General features: G+C 37.9%; 1 protein-coding gene across 1 annotated transcript in view; it reads left to right on the top strand.

Annotated features, from left to right (window-relative positions):
- THSD7B (thrombospondin type 1 domain containing 7B) overlaps positions 1–20,329 on the top strand; it is a 717,646-nt gene that overhangs the window by 468,980 nt on the left and 228,337 nt on the right. The gene's annotated exons all lie outside the window — the stretch shown is intronic.

The raw sequence follows: 20,329 nt of genomic DNA, 5'->3' as shown, positions 1-20,329 counted from the left end.
AGCACACTGTATAAATTAGGTTGTGTATTTGTTTTCATGCCTGGCACTCTGTAAATCCTTTACTAGAGAGAATTTTACCTGGATTTATCCTTTTTGTTTTTCTAGATAAAGACTTGTAAATAAATACATACGAAAAAAAGAACCTTATACCTACACTGCTGAATATAATAGATGCTTCAACCAGATAGAAGCTTTCCTTCAAATCTTTTACAATCTTTATTTTACATATTTCAGGAAACTACACATGGTTGAAAAAGAGGTAAAGTATATTTTAGGAGAATTAGTAGGCTGTGGCTATAACAGAAAAAAATACAACACATTTGAATCAATCTCTGTGTCACATTCTATTAGAGACAGGTAATCTTACATCCATATGGTCTGCTTTTACAGTCTTCCAACTGTGTCTGATATCTGATGCTCGTCTCTCTCCCACTAATCCTCTTTGTAACTACATGGCTGGCCCTGGAGGCAGAGTCAGCATCTCTCTCTCCCCTCTGCTTCCAGACAACTCTGTGCAAAACTCCACTGAAAAGATTTTATTACATAACATTATAATTATTTGTTTATGTATTTGTGTTTCCCATGAGATTATGAGTTTAAGGGGTTAGAGTAGTGTCTGATTTGCCTTTGCACCCCCACAACCTCATAGCTCTTGGATGTTGAATGCATGAATATAATAATAAATAATACTGCCATCAGGAAAGAATTCTTTCTTCTTGATACCTCTGGTAAATGTGCAATGCATGACACTTCACATTTAAAAGTCCCTCTTTCAACAGGAACTGTTTAACCGGGAAACTGGTTAAATTACCTGGAGGTTCACTGTTGGAAAGAGCCTATAACTTATATTCATGGTTTCACCAATTCGATCAATTTTTATTTAATACTCATATATTAAAATCCTCTGCTAAGCAGTGTAAAGACAACATATTGGTACATTTAGATTCTTTCTGTTATAGGTCTCCAAGCATTGTCTGTTATAGGTCTCTAAGCAAATTTTATGTTTATATAAATATGTATATGTTTATATATATGTATATATTATATATTCTATATATATATAGAAGATATATGTATTTTATGTTCCGTGTATATAAAATATATGTTTATAGGGATATATCTAAAATCATAAACAAATATCTTTATATATAAAATATATATAAATAAAATAACACGGGGAACATCTAACAGATAGGAAATAGCCTCAGGTTAAGAGTTGTGCATACAGGTTCCATCATCACCTGTGACTGAGTTGTTTAGTAGTTGCCTTTGTGGTTATATATCATATTATAAAATCTATGGTAATCTTGCTTTTTTTTGTAGTTATGAAATACAAAATCAAGGTAGAACAACTTTTTTCAAAAACCAGCTCATAAACTCAATCCTATTTTGATCAAAATTTGAATTTCAGGTCCCTCTGGGTATCTGAACAGCCATTTATTCCTGCAACTTGATCATCTAATCAAAAGGGAATATTCTGAATGCATTTTCATTTTGTCTAAAATTAACAGTCAGGCTTCAAGCAGATGTTATGAGAGATCAGAAATAACTGGTAAATAAAAAGAATAGCAAGGGACTACTGCAGTCTAGCAAGGAAATGGCAAAGAAGTAAACAACTGAATAAAAAAAAATTTAGTAAGCACCCACTCTTAAGTATCTTTAATAGATTTATTTGGAATGATAGAGTTTTTAATGGTTTGTGAAAGGAGTAATCATGAATGAGTTTCAAACCTCAAATATTTATGCTTTTTAAGAAGACCCACAAACTTTAAAGCTTTTTAGAAGCTTCATGTTCTTATGGAGGGTTTTATTTTTGCTGGAGCCAGAGCAATAAAAACATAAGCCAGTTGCTATCAACTCTTAACATTGAAATGTGGATGGTCATTTAAATGCTGCAAGGCTGAGGATCAGAATGGCCCATCAAGGTTGTGTTACAAAATAAGCAATATCATACGATTGATATTTACTTTACAAGGAAGAAAATGACACAATCATAGCAGGAATATTTCAATAAGAATAAAGGATTTCTTTTGTAAAGATATATTGTAACACCTATATATTCCTCCTATAAGTATCTTAAGAGAGGATGAAAAGTAAAAGAAATTCCTATTTACAATTGAGAAAAAAACAGATATGTTTGTATAGACATTAAAGCATGTGAATAGATAATTCCTAATGCATGAATGCTTTTTAAAATCAGCATGGGGGTTCCTGGGTGGCTCAGTGGGTGAAGCCTCTGCCTTCTGCTCGGGTCATGATCTCAGGGTTCTGGGATTGAGCCCCGAGTAGGGCTTTCTGCTCGGCAGGGAGCCTGCTTCCCCCTCTCTCTCTCTGCCTGCCTCTCTGCCTACTCGTGATCTCTCTCTCTGTGTCAAATAAATAAACTAAATCTTAAAAAAAAAATCAGCATGAACTTTCTAAAGAGTTGTAAATATAGTCGCACCATTAATTTTTCTAATTAATCCATCCTCTATGAAGGCAGAATGACCAGTGGTTCAGAGCCCACACTCTGGAGTGAGACTTCCTGGCTTTGAATCCTACCTCTGCTGCGTAAGCTCCTTGGATTTGAAAAGTTAACGAACTTTTTTTTTTTTTTTTTTGCATCTACTTCTTTATACAGTAGGAATGATAATAGAATACAACTGTGGAGTGTATAGAATAGTACTTGGAACAAAGTAAATGCTCTGTAATGTTTAGCTAATACTAACTATGCTTTTTTGCCCCTTGCCTTAGCTTATTGGTTCCTGAAAATCATAGGGGTAGTAGTCTGCCATGCACATCTAAGAGGGTAAGAGTGGGCATCTGTCAAGTCCCCAAAAGGCATGGTTTCTCATTGATTCGGGAGTTGCTGTTGAAGGCTAGTCTGTTATAGTGGTCCTGTAGTATTAATCTTCATCACTGGGCCACCAAGGTTCTTTATGTGAAGGCAGTTCTATACACATAGTGTGAAGTCTGGCCAAGGGTACCCTGTCACATGTTACCAGTTTTGCTCAGTACTTTTATTTCCCAGACATATCCCTTGGATCTATACCTGCCCTGGTGTATCCTTTCGGGACTGATTCCATGATCCACCAGTAAATGGGCTAGTACTCTTGCCCCCTTTCTCTCTTTAAGAATCAACACTATGGGGGCGCCTGGGTGGCTCAGTGCATTAAGCAGCTGCCTTCAGCTCAGGTCATGATCCCAGGGTCCTGGGATCGAGCCCCGCATCAGGCTCTCTGCTCAGCAGGGAGCCTGCTTCCTCCTCTCTCTCTGCCTGCCTCTCTGCCTGTTTGTGATCTCTCTCTGTCAAATAAATAAATAAAATCTTAAAAAAAAAAAAGAATCAACACTATGATATATAAATAAAATATATATATTATATATATATATATAATATATATATAATCTTTTCCCCTTTAATCCTTAAACATCAAGTATCTGATAACATCCCTTTAGGAAAACTAAAAAAAAACTATCTTCAAGTCCAAAAATATATCTATGGTGGAGTGTTATTTTAATAGCTCCTAATAAGAGCCTACTATCCACGTCCTCGGTGTAGCCCTTCCAACATTGATTCTGTGCTTGCCTGCGTGACTTGCTTTGACCAGCAGGATGTTAGTTAAGATGATACAAGCATAGATTTTACAAATGCTTGCCCGTTAGTGATTGTCCTGTTGGATAGCTGTTGTCATCCCTTGAGGGGGTCTGGAAAAGTAGCCCAGCTATTCCATCTGTACAACTCAGCCCAGCGTCTAGCTGATCTTCCAGCTTAATGCCATCCCATGAATGAGCCCAGCCAACACCAGGAGAATCGCCCAGAAAACCCACAGTTGTAAGCGTTGTTTTGTGTGGTTTGTGTGCATAAATACATAAACTGATAGTGTCAATGCCTACTATTCAAACTAAATTACTAGCAAACACCTCTCTCTCCCCTAGTGAAGAGAAACACACACACACACATGCATACACCACACATACTTTTACTCTTTGGTAGCAGATGTCACTATGCTTGGCTTGAAAATGCACTAGGTGTTCACTGGAGACATAGCTTATAATTATATTTGTCAAAACAGATTAGTGACATTCTATGTATATGATTCATTAAACAAAAGATTGGTAAATGCCCAGGAAAAGATTTTGCTAGGTATTAAGAAAATTCAACCTTAAAGAAAATATGTGAAAAGAAGGAAAAATAATGAAATTGGTATTTTACAATTAAACATCTTCAGATGTTGCTATTCTTCAAAAAATACCTGTTTCCCCATTTGGAAGTGTCTAAGTATAACAGTAGTGACTGTATCCTGTGATGTTTGGTGACCATAGGTATACATTTGGGCATCTCCATTTGCTAGTTTTGTGGTTTGGGGGAAAATGAGAGGCTTTTCTGAGCTTTAGTTTTATCTACAAGCAAAGACTACATTATTTCATGGGTAGTACTGTTACAAGTATTAGATAATGATTTCACCAAGCACATAGCAAAATGTTGGGCCCTCGATGTCTTAGTTGTTTAGTATGTTCAGGGCTCTGCTTCCCATTGCTGGTTGCCAGTTTTGAGACCATCTGGACAGACTTAAAAAAAAAAAAAAAAACACTGGAAAGTATTCTATTTGAAAAAGGAATTTGGATAAAATGGACAGTCTAACTTTGGGGGCCTTCTAAGTCTCTCTTTTGAGGATAATGCATGACCAATACCAATACCCCCCTTTCTAATCTTCCATCCCCAAGTGTTAAGAGTTGTAAGGTGAGACACATCATAGGGATGAAATTGCAATAGCCAAGTAATAATAACTGTGGGAAGAGCTGTGATGATAATTTGCTCTGCAGCTCACTCTTATTCACACCTGTTAGAACATTTCAAATGGAGAGTAAGGCTTTACCCTGTATTTCTAACAATTCCCTTGTAAATTGCATTTTAATCCTACCACTTATTCATATCTTAGAGCAAAATATTTCTCCACGTATTCTCTTTGGCCTTTGCCCTGACATGTTCCCTTATTCATGATGATGCCCTTAGCCACCAGTCCTGAGATGTGCCTCTTTCCAATATTTGAGAACAAGTAAAGCAAACTTCTTTTATGAGATAGAAGACTCTTTAGTCATTTTTTTTTTCCCCTATAAGAAATTCTGAGATTCCCACTGAAATTTCTTCATGGACATGCTCCCTAAAAAAAAAAAAGGAAAAAGAAAAAAATTTTTGGCTATCTAAGACTCTCTTAAGAGCCTTATTTCTTTTTCTCTTTTATAAAATGATTCAAAATCGAACAGACCTTTCACTCTCATAGCATCTGCCAGAACATTCTTGGTGATGATTTAGGGCTGATTTAATTTGCAGACATAGATGATTTAGATGTAAACTTACTACAGATATAAAAAACTATGTATATTGAAGGCTGGAGATGAATATGGCAAATTGATTTGAGGAAACAATATCTTAAACAACAGTGAGGCCATTAATGGTTTAGAAGAGATCACCTTGCAGGAAGAAAGGGGAGTGCATTAGGAAAATGGTTCTCAGGTAAGCAGCCACACTGGCACCAGCAGTGACCTCCCCCAGTCTACTTCTGGTATTGCTTGTCACCACCTGGAGTTTCAAGGGAAGCAGGAGTCATCAGGAGTTGTTGTAGACCCCTGATAAGCCATCTTGTACCCAGGATCTCTTCAGTGCCAAACACAGTGTCTCACACTTGGAAGGAGCTTCATGGATACTTACTCACTGAGTGATGATTTCAGCGTGGCTCTAGTAACTTTACTTTTCCAAGTATCACAATCTGGTTGTCAGCTTTCATGAATCATTTATATCGGTGTCCTTAGTTATAAATATATGGATTTGTGGGTTCTCTGAGTGCCTGCAGCTGTTTATAGAGACAGCTTTTACTTATGGACATTCATCAGATATCCTAACATACATATTCCTCTGCTGAAAACAAACAAAACAAATCCCGCACCCCATTATCTGTAGAGACCAAAACCCTTATTAGAGCATCTAGGGTCTTCTACGATTTTGTGTGTGCTTACATTTATAGCCTTATTTCCCACATAAACCTTAGGTTTAAGTCCAAGGAGGGCTAATTAGCCATGCCATTCCCTCTCTACAGGATGTCATCCTTCCCCATATTATCAGGCAAAACTGTATGCATCATTCATGGTCCTGGGAAGGAGCTACCACCAGGAACATCTTAGCCACCACTCAGTCCAGAGGTAGATTGAGCCAGGCAGGCATTTGAAAGAAAGGTCTGGTAGGGCTTAGTGCTGGGACACAGAAAAACCAGCTTATCTAAAAAAAGATCTGGGGCGCCTGTGTGGCTCAGTTGGTTAAGCAACTGCCTTTGGCTCAGGTCATGATCCTGGGGTCCCGGGATCGAGTCCGCATTGGGCTCACAGTTCCATGGGGAGTCTGCTTCTCCCTCTGACCTTCTCCCCTCTCATGCTCTCTCTCTCTCTTTCAAATAAATAAATAAAATCTTAAAAAAAAAAAAGATCTGAGAGTTAAAGAAAAGGGGAGTCAGTGATAAGGCATCAAAGCAGAGGAAAAGAAGGTGAAATTTTAGAGAGATTATGAAGAACTTTAAGCCACCATACTTCCAAAGGAAGACAGCCATGATGGGGGGTGGGTTAATTCCAAGTAGGCTCTCAGTGAAGGAGGTTTAAGTCCTTAAACAACAGGATGCTATGGAGAGATAGCAGGATGCTATGGAGAGGCCTCTGGCCTTAATCTGCCCTTTTATTTAGGCCTCATTGTAGAAGAGCACACTCACCTGTAGGCTATTGTAGTAACATTCAACACCCTCTAAAACCTTCAGTCCCCTCCAGGGCACCATGAACTGTTAGAAAAACAGGTCATTGACTCTTGATCTCACAAAACAAACTGAGGGTTGCTGGGGGGAGGGGGTTTGGGAGAAGGGGGTGGGATTATGGACATTGGGGAGGGTATGTGCTTTGGTGAGTGCTGTGAAGTGTGTAAACCTGGTGATTCACAGACCTGTACCCCTGGGGATAAAAATATATGTTTATAAAAAATAAAAAATTATAATAAAATTTCAGCTATGGAAAAAAAAAAAACAGGTCATGTCCCACGTACTCTTTTTGGATGTGCATATGACATGCCCTCCTGTTCTCCTGTGAGGTGCTGTCTAGAAGGTGGGCTTTGTTCAACACTTAGGTTTCTATCTTTTCCACAACCCACTGACTTTATATTCACAAACACGTACAAGCTCCCAAGACAGGTGGCATCTGAGACATTTTTTACTGAGATAATGAATAAGGCAATGAATAAGTAACTTACTTGTAATATAGAAATCTAATTTGAAATCCAGTAATTTGGGGAAATATGAGTTTAACATATAATTAGCAGGGCTGTGTTAACTAAATAACCGTTACATTTTTTAAGCTTAGGTAATCGATACCAAAAATTAACTTGCCAGATAAAAACACACTGAAGTCTATGACCCTTTTTTTTTTTTTTTAAAGATTTTATTATTTATTTGAGAGAGACAGAGATAGAGACAGAGAGCACAACCAGGGAAGAGAGGGAGAAGCAGGCTCCCTACCAAGCAGGGAGCCCAACATAGGGTTGGATCCCAGGACTCTGGGATCATGACCTAAGCAGAAAGCAGATGCTTAACCAACTGAACCACTCAGGCACCCCTCTATGACCTTTTTTTAATGAAACAATGTCCTCAGGGACATCTCCGTATATGAAATGTGGACCAGAATGCAGAAAACAAGATTTGTGGTTGACTCTGCTGAACTTGAGGTTGAGCCTTTTTGAGCCTTAGTTTCCTCTTCTTTGAAATGGAATAATTCCCTGCCTTAGCTGTTACTACTTGCTTTTTCAGATCTTTGCCAAGCTTGCAAAAAAGACATAATGCTGCCTAGTTTTTCTCTAATTTTTCTTTTATTGGTTATGTATCAATAAGTTATTGCGAGGAGAAGAAATATCAGGAGATGGGTGGCATATAAGATGTTTCTGAAAGGCAAACTTTAAGAAATTTTAACTACAATACTTCACTATTATTTAATATTTAAATAATTTTAAGGGGTGCCTGAGTGGCTGAAACAGTTGAGAGTCTGACTCTTCATTTCAAGTCAGGTCACCATCTCAAGGTCATGAGATTGAGCCCCACATCATGCTCCACGCTCAACATAGAGTCTGCTTGTTCATCTCCCTCTGCTCCTCTCCCTGCTTGTGCTTTCTCAACTCTCTCAAATAAATAAATAAATAAACAAAATCTTAAATAGTTTTTAATATTTCCTATAATTACATAATATAATTAAATTAAAATATAGACATTTTATAGATTATTCACTCTTCTAATACAATATTAAATTGTAGAATTTCCATAACTATTTTTCCTTTTTCTGTTATTTCCTTTGCTGTCATCTCTATTATCATATTTGTCTACCAAAAGCACTTGAAATGAATATTAACAGAACTAGCTCAAGGAGGATAGTATGAAATTTTTGCTTTGCCTCTTTACTTCCAGAGTAATGGCATTTCACCTTCAAAGTTATGTGTATTTTTTCAGGATTAGTTCGTCTGAGCAAAAGAATAGATAAAATGAAAAATAAATGACTATTTTTCCTTTTTTGCTTGATATTTTCCCCTGGAATTCATGCTTCAGTAACCAAACTGTTTGTTAGTCTCATGTCCTGGTGATGCTGTAGTTAACTAGCGTAACTAATATGTAGTGAGCTAAGCCTTAGACAGCCTACATAGCAGAAAGCCTGATAGGGTATCAAGAGATCTGGATTCTAGACCCATTTTTCATTTTAATTACTTACTTCAACTTGGGCAAGTCACTTTACATCTCTGAAATTTAGTTTCTTCATGTATAAAAGGAGAGAGTCAACAGAAATCAGAGACACAGGCATTGAAGCAAGTTACACAAATGTGTTATTAGGGCAGGAGTGATGCAATTGGCAATAATGGGTCTTCTATAAAATTATAGTTCTCCTCCATAAGGTATTTTTTAATTCTATGCACACCTACAAAACAAGTCTGCAGGCTAATTCAAAGGCCACCAGTTTTTAACCCTTGGATTGAGTCATCTTTATGTACCTTTCTAGCTTTAAAATACTATAATATTTATAACCTACACTGGTATGGGCTAACATAACCAGACACCAGAAACTGGTTGGCTGAAATAGCAGAGATTTATTTTCTCACAGTTTGGAGTCTGGAAGTCGAGGATTCGGGTTCCAGCAGAATCAGGTTCTTTGTGAGGATTCTTTGTGGCTTTGTGGCCTGCATGTGGCCTCCTAATTGCTATGACCTGAATGGTTTTTTCTGGGTATGTGCCAGTCAGGAGAGAAGTATCTCTCTCTCTCTCTCTCTCACTCTCTCACTCTCACTTCTTGCTTTTCTTATAAGACTACTAGTCCCATCCGGAGGTCCCGCCCTTATGATCTAATCTAATCCTAAGTGCCCCACCCAAGGCTCTCATCTTCAAACACCATACTATTAGGGTTGGGACTCCAACATATGAATTTTGGGGGACACAGATATTCAGTCCATAACATAACCCATTCGATGTATCTCCCTAAATATATTGGAGAGGGTGAGTTATGTAGGTCAAGGCCCTAAAGGACTGAGAATCATTTTCCTTTGAAGAGGAATGATAGAGTGGGAATAAAAATTCCCTATACCCAGAGGTTAGGGAAGCGAAGAGGAGGGAGGAAGTGTGAACTCACTGTTTTCTGTCTGGATTTAGGATATGTTAAAAAAAAAAAAATCTTTAAATCTCTAGATTAAAAAATGTTATAGATTTTTATACTAAAATTTCTTGCCAAAAATATAAGCTTTTTTTTTTCTCTCTCTTTTCTTCCTCTTTTTTTTTTTTTTTTTCCTTTCTCTTAAAAAATGTGTGGATCAGTATTTTGGCATTTATTTAACCCTTTGATTTTTCTCCTAGCCATATGAAAATAATGTCATCAGTAAAGGAAGTATTTAGCTAAATTAATTCTAGATTCGTCAGCTAGCTTACATTGAACTGTCAAAGGGTAATATACCAACTCAGTCGGTTTCAGTACAAACCCATTTTATCGATGATGTTATATTCAAATGCCTGGGTTCCTTTTCAGACATATCTTTACTGTGACCATTTAGATGATCAGAATCGAAGATTATAGAGCCAAGAGCACTTCACTGTTAAAAACAAACAAACAAAGAGTTGTCTAAGTCTCTATCATTTGGAAAGTATTTTTTAAAAAATATTTATTTATTTGAGAGAGAGAGAGCAGGGAGAGGGACAGAAGGAGAGAGAGTCTCGAGCAGACTACATGCTGAGCGTAGAGCCTAATTTGGGGCTCGATCTCAAGACCCTGAGATTATGACCTGAGCTGAAACCAAGAATCAGGCGCTTAACTGACTGCACCTCCCAGGCACCTCTGGAAATTATTAAAAAGAAACTGAATTTTCTTATCAACTCATTAGGGAAAAAATTGTGTTTTGAGTTATAGCTTTATCCAAATTCATTAATTCTTAATTCTTACCTAATTATAAATGTGTTCATTTATTGTGTTACTTGCATTGGGAACCCAGACCACAAAAGACTGTCATCCCATAATTTTCAGAATTCTCAATCATAATTAAGTAAAGTAGTCTTAGAACTCTGCTTGGAATTTCTTGAGCTCAGTCCAAGTTGATGTTTATTTCCTGAGTCGTCTTAGTTTCCTTTATAAGGATTCATTTTTTCCAAGGAAACAGACTACTGGCAGATTAGAATGTAAACAGTACATAAGTGTGTTAAAGCCAAGTTTTTAAAGAACATTTTCCCATTTTCCCACCCGGTCCACCACCTTTCCTTGGATTTGATTTGAACTCATTTTGACTATCCCTCCTGGGTCATTGTTGTTGTTTTGAAACAACCTCAGACATTTCCCTTCCTTTTCCCCACAGGGTACCACAGTTTGGGAGGAAGCAGGTCTCTTGTAGTCAATCATGAGTTTGTCTTGGCCAAGAATAAAATTAGATTATTTTGGCTTAGGTTTGTTATTGTTTTCGGCAGTCCTTCAGATTGATTTCTGGCATTATTTGCTTTAGCAAACAGCAGCTTGGAGGAATAGAGGTGACTTCAATACCAAAATCCATTGTCTACGGCTTTAAATTTGCACCAGACTTTTCTTTGTGACGCATTAGATCTAAGGGATACCTAATTTTAGAGCTACTCTTCTAGAAAAAGAGAAATAAAAATATGGAAATAAAACCTGAGATTATGTAATTTCTAAATCAGTGGTCTTTGGGGGTTGAATGTCCTAAAAGGGGCAGAATTGTTCTAAATCAGGAAAGTAAACTGAGAACTTCTTCTTTTTTTTTTTTTTTAAAAGATTTTATTTATTTATTTGACAGAGAGAAATCACAAGTAGATGGAGAGGCAGGCAGAGAGAGAGAGGGAAGCAGGCTCCCTGCTGAGCAGAGAGCCCGATGCGGGACTCGATCCCAGGACCCCGAGATCATGACCTGAGCCGAAGGCAGCAGCTTAACCCACTGAGCCACCCAGGTGCCCCTAAACTGAGAACTTCTAAGTAACCAGCTACCTTTGCCTTTCCACACAGTTCAGAAACAATTTACTCTCTTTTGTACTCCCTGATGTTCCTGCTAATTCATCTCTCATTATGAGCCAATAACCATCCTTTGTCTTCATCATTTTGACCTCTGTTATCAACAGTTTTCTCTGTGTCAGGTCCTCGTTTTTCCTTCTAGAGGTTAAAAGTAAATTACATCAGACACCTGGGCCAACCAGCCACTTCAGCTGTCAAAAGCCAAGGATTGGGTTTCTGTTGTGTGTGTTTTTATTTTATAATGTTTAATAGAAATGCATAGTAAGCCATTAATAAGTGAAATGAAAGAATAGATGTTTCTGTTATTTTCACAAAGTCAGAAGAAAAAAATGTGCCAGCTTTTGTTTTTTTTTTTTTTTTTTTTGAGAAAGATAAATACATAGGGAGAGAAAAATTGGAAAGGCATTACCTATAAAGAATGTATTTATGAGACATAATCTAACATAGTATGTATTTGATTTAAAGTAGTATTTTGTATACCTTGGAGTATTTTAAATATGTTAGAGTTAGTCTATTTTATTCATTCAGTTATTCATTTAAGTGTTTTATCAAATGTATAGATCCTCATAAATTGAAAGATCAAATAGTTCTGTAATAGGAGTAAAAATAAATAAGTAAATAAATAATTCTATAAGGTTTTTCTCCTTGCCTCCATTTTCTTTAACTACTTTTAAGCTGATGATGCTGTTTTTAAATCATATCTCCAGAAACTATGTTTGGTTTTTGACTTGTTATATTTTCAGATTTACACATTAACTATTGCCTTCCCTATTTGAATAATAAGGATTTAGTTCTCTTGTACTATCCTGCCCTCACAATGCTGGTATACTTCCCATTTTCCCCATATGATTATCATGTAATTTTGTTAGATCAATATATTCAGTGTTTATATTGATCTGATTATGCACGTACTTTTGAAAGTCTTACTCTAAGTGAACTATGATAATCATTTTTTCCTTGAAACATCTTATTATTATTTTTCTAGTTTTTTTTTTTTTTAAAGATTTTTGTTCATTTGAGAGAAAGAGAGCAGGAGCAGGGGCTTGGGAGGGGATGGCAGAGGGAGAGGGAGAAGCAGACTGCTTGATGAGCAGAAAGCCTGACTTGGGGCTAGATCATGACCTGAGCCCAAAATAGATGCTTAACTGATTCAGCCACCCAGACACCCCTAGGTTTGTTTGTTTGTTTTTCCTTTGCATTGTTTTTCATCTTTTCAGCCCTAAAAAAATCCCAAACTCTTAACTGATTAAGTAAATATTTTATTCAAGATAATCAGATCCTTCAGTATCATATTTCAGAAAAACTTTCATGGGTCTTTCTTATTCAATGTCAACTTCATTCGTTCAGCCCCATTTCTAGAGAGCCTGGGTTGCAAGTCAGATGAACTCTTGGCTTTTGTTTTTTGCCCCTTAAATTTAATATTTTTCTCGGTCTGTACAGCCTTTTGCCTCTTGTCCATTGATTTATGGCTTCCAAAATCATGAAACAATTTTGTTCTTTCCCTTTCTCTTAACGCATTAAGGACTCACAAAGTTTAATGACATTTTAGAAGGAGGTGGAAATATAATCATGTTTCCATTCTGCCATCTTTACCTGAAAGTCCAACTAATTTATATGTGTTACATAAAATGCCTTCCCTTTTTTTTTTTTTTTAAGATTTTATTTATTTATTTGACAGAGATCACAAGTAGGCAGAGAGGCAGAGAGAGGGGGAAGCAGGCTCCTTGCTGAGCAGAGAGCCTGATGCTGGGCTCGATCCCAGGACCCTGAGATCAAGACCTGAGCCGAAGGCAGAGGCTTCAACCCACTGAGCCACCCAGGCGCCCCATAAAATGCCTTCCTAAGTGAAGTATGGGTTTATTTTTACCAAAATTGTTGAGTGTGTTAGCATTTGTGTGTTAGCATGCTGTATGTATTTAACAACACGTCATTAAAGGAAATAAATACAATTATGCATAAATGCTTACTTTAGGACCAGCTGGGGGCGGTAACCTTACAAGTTCTCAATAAAACCATGGATTACAACAATATATTTGAGAATGCTCTGTCATGCCTATACGTACAATGCCGTGGAGTATGACAGCAGGAAGGGTCACCGATCAACCTAGTCCAACTTCTTCATTATACACATAAATACACTTGATTCTTTATGAGTTTTACCCAGAGTGGGTCATACAGCTCTCACCGGAAAAGCCAGGGCCAGACTCAATCTCCTGATTGATGCTGTCACACCTTCAGCATCACACCTTGTGTTTGGGTCCTGGTCATTTGCATGGAGCTTTGGCTAAAAAGCAGATTCCACTTGGGTGCTATGAAGACTTGAAACAAATGTGGAAAACAATGTATTATCAGAAGAATATTCGGTTACAGGCCCAATTAGCCTTGATGATTTGAATTATGCAGCTGGCCAGTACTAGCACAAAGTAGTAAAATGTATGAATTTAATATTGTTAGTCACATTAGGTTTAATTATTTCTCCATGCTTAAAGGTAAAAATAGATCAAGTTCCTGTCTTCACTTAAAACTGGTAAGACATTGGAAGGTGGTTTCACTCTTAACTAAGCTAACATTAGCAGGTATAAAATTTAAGATATCAGAGGTCACTTGATTTTGAATGATGAATATCACTTCAGACAATTTCAGTTTCACATAAGAACATGGGTTATTTACATTGAAAAATGAATCTTTGAGGTTAAATACCATTATTCTAGGTAGAAAACCTTTTGATAGCAGGCTTCCTGTTGCATTAAAATATGATTCTTTCCTTCCTATGTACTGCACACAACTTTTCAGGAATCCATCTGCATATTATATGAAGTGAGTTATTCTTCATTAAAATGTCTTGTGAGAGAAGCTCAGTTTTGTGACTAGTGAATAAATATATAGTGTGTAAGAATTACAATATGATCCTATAACCCATTGTTACTCAGACTTTTATTGTAGGGTTTTATTAAGTTTGAGATTCTAGAACAGAATGAAAGTGTAACAAATGTGTTTTTCGTAGAGGATGCAGCAAATGCTTGGCCTCCAGAGGTACCAAAGACAATCTGGGGTTGAATAAACATAATTTCAGCAGCATCTTCGCAGAGCCTATAGGGGAGGAGACCTAACAAAAATGAAAACAAATGCCTTCTTGACATGGCATCAGCCTTGTACCTAACAGACAATTGATTATAATGGCAGTGATTATGATTCCCTGTAAAGCATGAGTACTCCTTCGTAGTGATCTACAAAGAGTAAATCATTTGTCAAAAAAGAAAAGTTCCTCGGAACATGTTTTAGGTGGATAGATCCACAAGCAAATGTAGTTTACTTCAGCTAGGGGTGGGGAGTACATGTGGATATTGTGTTGATTTATTGTTTCTCTGTAACAGTGAGATAATGAATATCCCGGGTCTTTGCACTTGTTTTTCAATAGAGAACACCAAATTACTTCTTAATTTGGAGTTTCACATCTCATTTGTTACTTAGTTACTGTTACTAGAAGGATTATGTGAGGCAAAGTGGAGCTTCCTGATAAATGATACAGTGCTCATTATCAAGATAGCTTATTTCGTGGCAGATATGAATAAAGTTTCTGTTTTATAGAGGCATCTAAGAATCTTAGCTTTCATACTCAAGGGTAAGTATTTTTTTTTTTAATTCTGTAATTACTTGGTGCAGTGATTTGGCCCAAGTCTTCTGTATGCCTTTATGTGAAGTGTGGCAGGTAACTAAAGCACCGTCCATCTGTGAAGTGCAGAGCTACTGTTTAAAAAATACCCAGCTCGTTTTTCCTCCTGATTTAGAAGTTGTTTGCACAACAGCTGTTTGCAGAGATACAGGTGAAACTTATGTAAATACTGCCATATTCCTTTAAAAATGGAATAAATCACCTTCTCCATGTGGTGTATGAATTAGCATACTTATTCTTTCACAGCTTCCAAATAGACATTTCCCTTGTACATGTACATAAAATAGAGGCTGGAGGAGTATAAAGCTTCTAGCAGATTGCATAGTTATAGGCAATATTCTGTAGAATGAAGTGTGTATGAATTTTTTTTTCAAATATATAAAAGAAATGTCAAGAAACTTTTCTATGATTTGAATTGAGGACTTCATTCGGCATAAAACCCAGAATTTGAATGTGGCAGATATTTCTGAACGAATCTGAAAACATTTTAGTGGCAGTGAGAAAAATGACTTGGAAATGCTAGAAAGCATCTCACCATTAGCTTACACCTCTAATGAGGCCATGCTAGAGAAAGAAGGAAAGAGAAAGAATTTATGAGGGGAATTAGATGATTTCTTACTTGACAGCTTTTAAAACGTGGTAAGAAATTAACCACTATACAATGCTTTTGTATTCAAAATTTGTTTACATACAGATGGTTCTAAGATATTTATGGTGTTCCCCACACACACATTAGTTTTCTGTGTGGGGCACCTGGGTGGCTCAGTGGGTTAAAGCCTCTGCCTCCAGCTCAGGTCATGATCTCAGGGTCCTGGGATTGAGCCCCACATCGGGCTCTCTGCCTAGCAGGAGCCTGCTTCCCCTTCTCTCTCTGCCTGCTTCTCTGCCTACTTGTGATCTCTCTCTCTCTGTCAAATAAACAAAATCTTAACCAAAAAAAAAGTTTTCTGTGTAGATTTTAAGCCCTCTTAGGGCAGAAATTCTGTCTTTTATTACTGTTACATTTCATAGGTCAACCAACTGCATCCTCCAAGTAGCATTCTACAGAATTCTGATTTGGCAAGTATGGTACCACAGAAAGTCTAGGCAAATGTGCTTGCTTTTTGTTTGTTTGTTTGTTTGTTTAATTTTGTTTTTCTTAATGAAGGACAAAATTTAAAAGTTTGCAGCTCAGAAACATGTGAAAAAGAACTGTATTAATGATAAAGCCCTAATTCATTATTTATGGGAACATCCTTATTTATAAAAGTTAATATAAATGGTTTTCAGCATAACTTTTCAGAGAATTTCTTTGGTAGCTGCTAAATGCTTCCAATTCCCAGTATTTCTAGAAATGCTGCAGCTGGTTGACATGATTTTTGACATGACTTTTGAACTTCTTTTTAGAATTATATTTATAATTTATATTTCTTTAAGATTCAGAATACAGTATGGATTGTTTATAGCAACTTTGTTGGAATATAATTTGCTCTTCAATGTATATAAGTTGGTCATTTTTAGTACTTTCACAGGGTTGTGCAATCATCACCATAATCTAATTCTGGAACATTTTCATCTCCCCCAAAAGAAACACTATCCCATTAGCAGTCATTCCCCCTTGCATTATTTTTAATGGGAGAAAGTCAGCTGAGATAAATGGAGCTACTCTAAGGAGTTTTAAAATCAGGGAGAGAATCGCTGGTATATAACGAGCTTGGATGCAGGGATGGCTCCTTCCTATTCACTGTCAGGACTTAACTTAGAGTGATTGCTGCCAATGTCTTGCTGAGTGTGATGATTTACATGCATTTATAATGTCTTTTCTCAATACAGGTTTTACTATCTGTGTAGGAGGAAGGACTCAGAGAGGCGATCTAAATGGCAGGAGTGGCTGCAAACTTTTTGAAGCTGGGTTTGCCTAGCATCTCCTGTCTTTGTGTTCAGAGTATGCATCTTTCTTGGTCTAGTTTAAGGGAAGGAGTAGCAGGAGATTAAAACACTTCCCTGGCAGCTTTGTTAGCAAACAAGCTACACTTTGTACTTACTTATTTATTTGGGGAGACATCACTGTGGCTAACTGAAAATCACTGGTGGTCTAAAGGTACTCCAAGACCACTTGTGTTCATGCAAACACCACAGTCAGGCTCTATGGTGCCCTAGAGAAGGACAATTTTATGCTTTTCCTCCTTAGATTTAGGATTCCCACTGGTTACACCTTCTCAACTCTGGTTCAACGAAGGTGCTCACTCTGTGTATCTGGAATCTCCTGATTTTACTAATTGGTCAGCATGTATCTCCTGTGTTGCCCACTTCCACCAGCCCACAGCTGATCCTGATCAATGTGCTTCCAGCTTGATCACCTGACCCCATTCCTAGCATTACCTTCTGGAATTTGCTCCACTAGATTGGCAGCCAGAGTTTAAGATCTCCCTTTCTCCTCTGTGACCCTCACATGTATTAGCTGTGTTTAATTTATGAATTGTTTGTAATTTTACTTTGTTCTCTTTTTTCCCTAAGTGTTTATTTTTACCAGTTTTTTGTCAGTTAGGAGGGAAAATCCCTCAAGTCAAGAGTCCTGTGTAGGCTTCTTCGGTTGTGAACACAGAGAGCTCCGGGCTTAACAGAATAAAGCAGAAGGGCATTTTTTTCACTGTGCATTTTCTGATCTTGTATTAGAACCTAAATAAAGTGCTTCAGGGTTACCTTGGGACTAAGTGTACATTATTAGCTCACTAAGTATTTCTTATTTATTTAAAAATGCTTTTTTTTCTGAGAGGCAACAATAATTGGGGAGTATGTTTCCAACATGCAAAATGAGTTGTATCTTTCCATAAGCAAGCTTATAATTGGGCTCCTGTAGCCACGCAGCTTCACATATGGTACTTATGAGTCAATTAAAGCACCCTAACAAGCAATTGCGGGTTTATTGTTTAATTCAATCTCCACAACTCATGCTGTTCCACTCAAAAGTTGCATATATGTCAGTCAGCGTGTAATCATAAGCACACACTTTATTCAGACTCTAGTTTTGAAGAATGGGACCTCCAAATGCTGTGCTCCCACATGCTGTGTTCTGCATGGGGAGAGAGAAAATGCAGGGAAAAAAATGAATGCAAGTGGGATATGGCCAAGAACCGGCTTCTACTTCCAATCGACTCATGCCTTCTCTATTAACTTAAAACTGTCACAGAAATGCAATCGCTAACACATCCAACGAGTAAATTTAGAATATGTGGAGTGTTGGTTGGTTCGACTCCTGTGATTAAAGTCCAAAGGGGAAGGGCCTGGGTTTGATCCTTGTTTGGAGAAGTTGACTTGGTCATTCTGGGGTGACCTGATGTCTGCACCTAGGAAATGCAAGTGCTAGATGGTCACCTATCCTGTTCTTCCTTATACGACCAGGGCTCCTGGTCCTACCCCCACACTGGGCCTGGCCACATTGGGAGAGGATTAGGACAGTCTTTCTCTCTTGTCTACAGCCAGAGTAACAGCACAGACAAGATGGGAAGACTATTCCACATAGCGCGCATGGGACCCTATTGATGTGCATCCTCACCTTGGCCAGCACTTGGCTCTTGAGCATGGAGTGGAGTGAGGGAGTGGCTCAGGGCTGCTGGCACTTATGGTGGACAGTTCAGAGCATGTCCCCATAGTAGAGACAATAAGACATGCTTGTTATGAAAGAGAGCATAGAGTTAGCCTTCTTTTATGGGACATAGTACTTTTAATTACTTCTACTGTTCTCATTCTCTCCTCAATTCCAGTATTTCTCTGAAGAGGTTCTCCCTTCATTCATTCATGAAGCCAAAAATTGAAGCTTGAAGGTTGGATGGGGCAGGGGGTGGGGGGATGTGGCTTTGCATTTTGCCTGGCTCAGACTGACCTAAATAGAATAATGCACTTCTGTTTAATGTAGCTATATATTATATATTCTTTTTTTTTTTTTTTAAAGTAGGTCCACACCCAACATGGGGCATGAACTCCAATCCTGAAATCAAGACTCACATGCTTTACTGTCTGAGCAGCCAGGTGCCTCTAGATGTACATTCTTGAATATGCTTGATCTTGAATAAGAAATAAGTTCACTTGCCTGTTTTCCCTAAGAATACCCCAGCAGAGTATGGGGAGAGTAGTTCTAAAGGTAGTCTGGATGACTGAGGAAAGCCAGGCACAGTGACTGAAAAATGAAAGAATTAAAACAAAACAAAACAAACCAGCATGAGAGTAGGGGTTGGGGAAGTCATGGTAAATTTGATTGTGTCAAATATGCCTTCCTTCTTTTATTGGGAGCAGATGAAGTAGGCCTGGTTCTTATTCCAGTGAATGAGGCAGTACCTTGGATCTAGAAAAAATACTTCTCCCCTGTTTTGCAGGCTAAATAACCGGCCCCCAAAGTGGTAAGTTCTAATCTTTGGAAGCTGAGAATGTCTTACCTTATGAGGCAAAAGGGACTTTGCAGATGTAATTAAGTCTAAGGATTCTAAGGGGAGATTAGCCCAGGTTATCCAGGTGGGTCCAATGTAATCACAGCAGCCTTTATAAGGGAAGTGGGCGACAGGAAGGAAATGGGCATGCGCTGAGTTTCCACACAAGGTGTGCTTTGAAGCCAGAGCTAGGGCCTGTCAGTGAGGGAAACACGCAGTCTCTAGAAGCTGGAAAGTGTGAGTGAGCCCTTTGACTCTCCCTAGCTTCCAGAGAGAACCAGCCCTGCTGACGACTTGATTTTTGCCGTGTGAAACTGATGTCGTACTTCTGACTCCCAGAATTTGTAAGAAAACAAACTTTTGTTTTTTAGTGGCTTAACTTGTGGTAGTTTGTTACAGTGGCAACCAGAAAACAATAACCCCTTGGAAATAAATTAGCACTGGAAAAAAGAAAATCCTAAGGCTTTTTCTGAAACTAAAGAAAAGCATTGGACTTTCCAACAGAGCGCTTTTTTGTGCCTCTGGCTTCTCCATTGTGGGCTTCAAAGAATCCCTCCCTCCATTTAGGGGCACCTGAATGGGTGTCAATCACTTTTTGGGACACTTTTCCATACAGAAGCCAAACCCAGGTACAGCAGTCCTGGACCTCAGTACCCAGTGGTGCACTATGTGTACGGCAGGCCTCACGTTTTTTAGATGCTTCTTAATTTAC

Source organism: Mustela nigripes, chromosome 3 (genome assembly GCF_022355385.1).
Source record: "Mustela nigripes isolate SB6536 chromosome 3, MUSNIG.SB6536, whole genome shotgun sequence".
NCBI lineage: Eukaryota > Metazoa > Chordata > Mammalia > Carnivora > Mustelidae > Mustela > Mustela nigripes.
The sequence above is the reverse complement of the archived record's forward strand: the minus strand, read 5'-3'. Positions and strand labels throughout refer to the sequence as shown.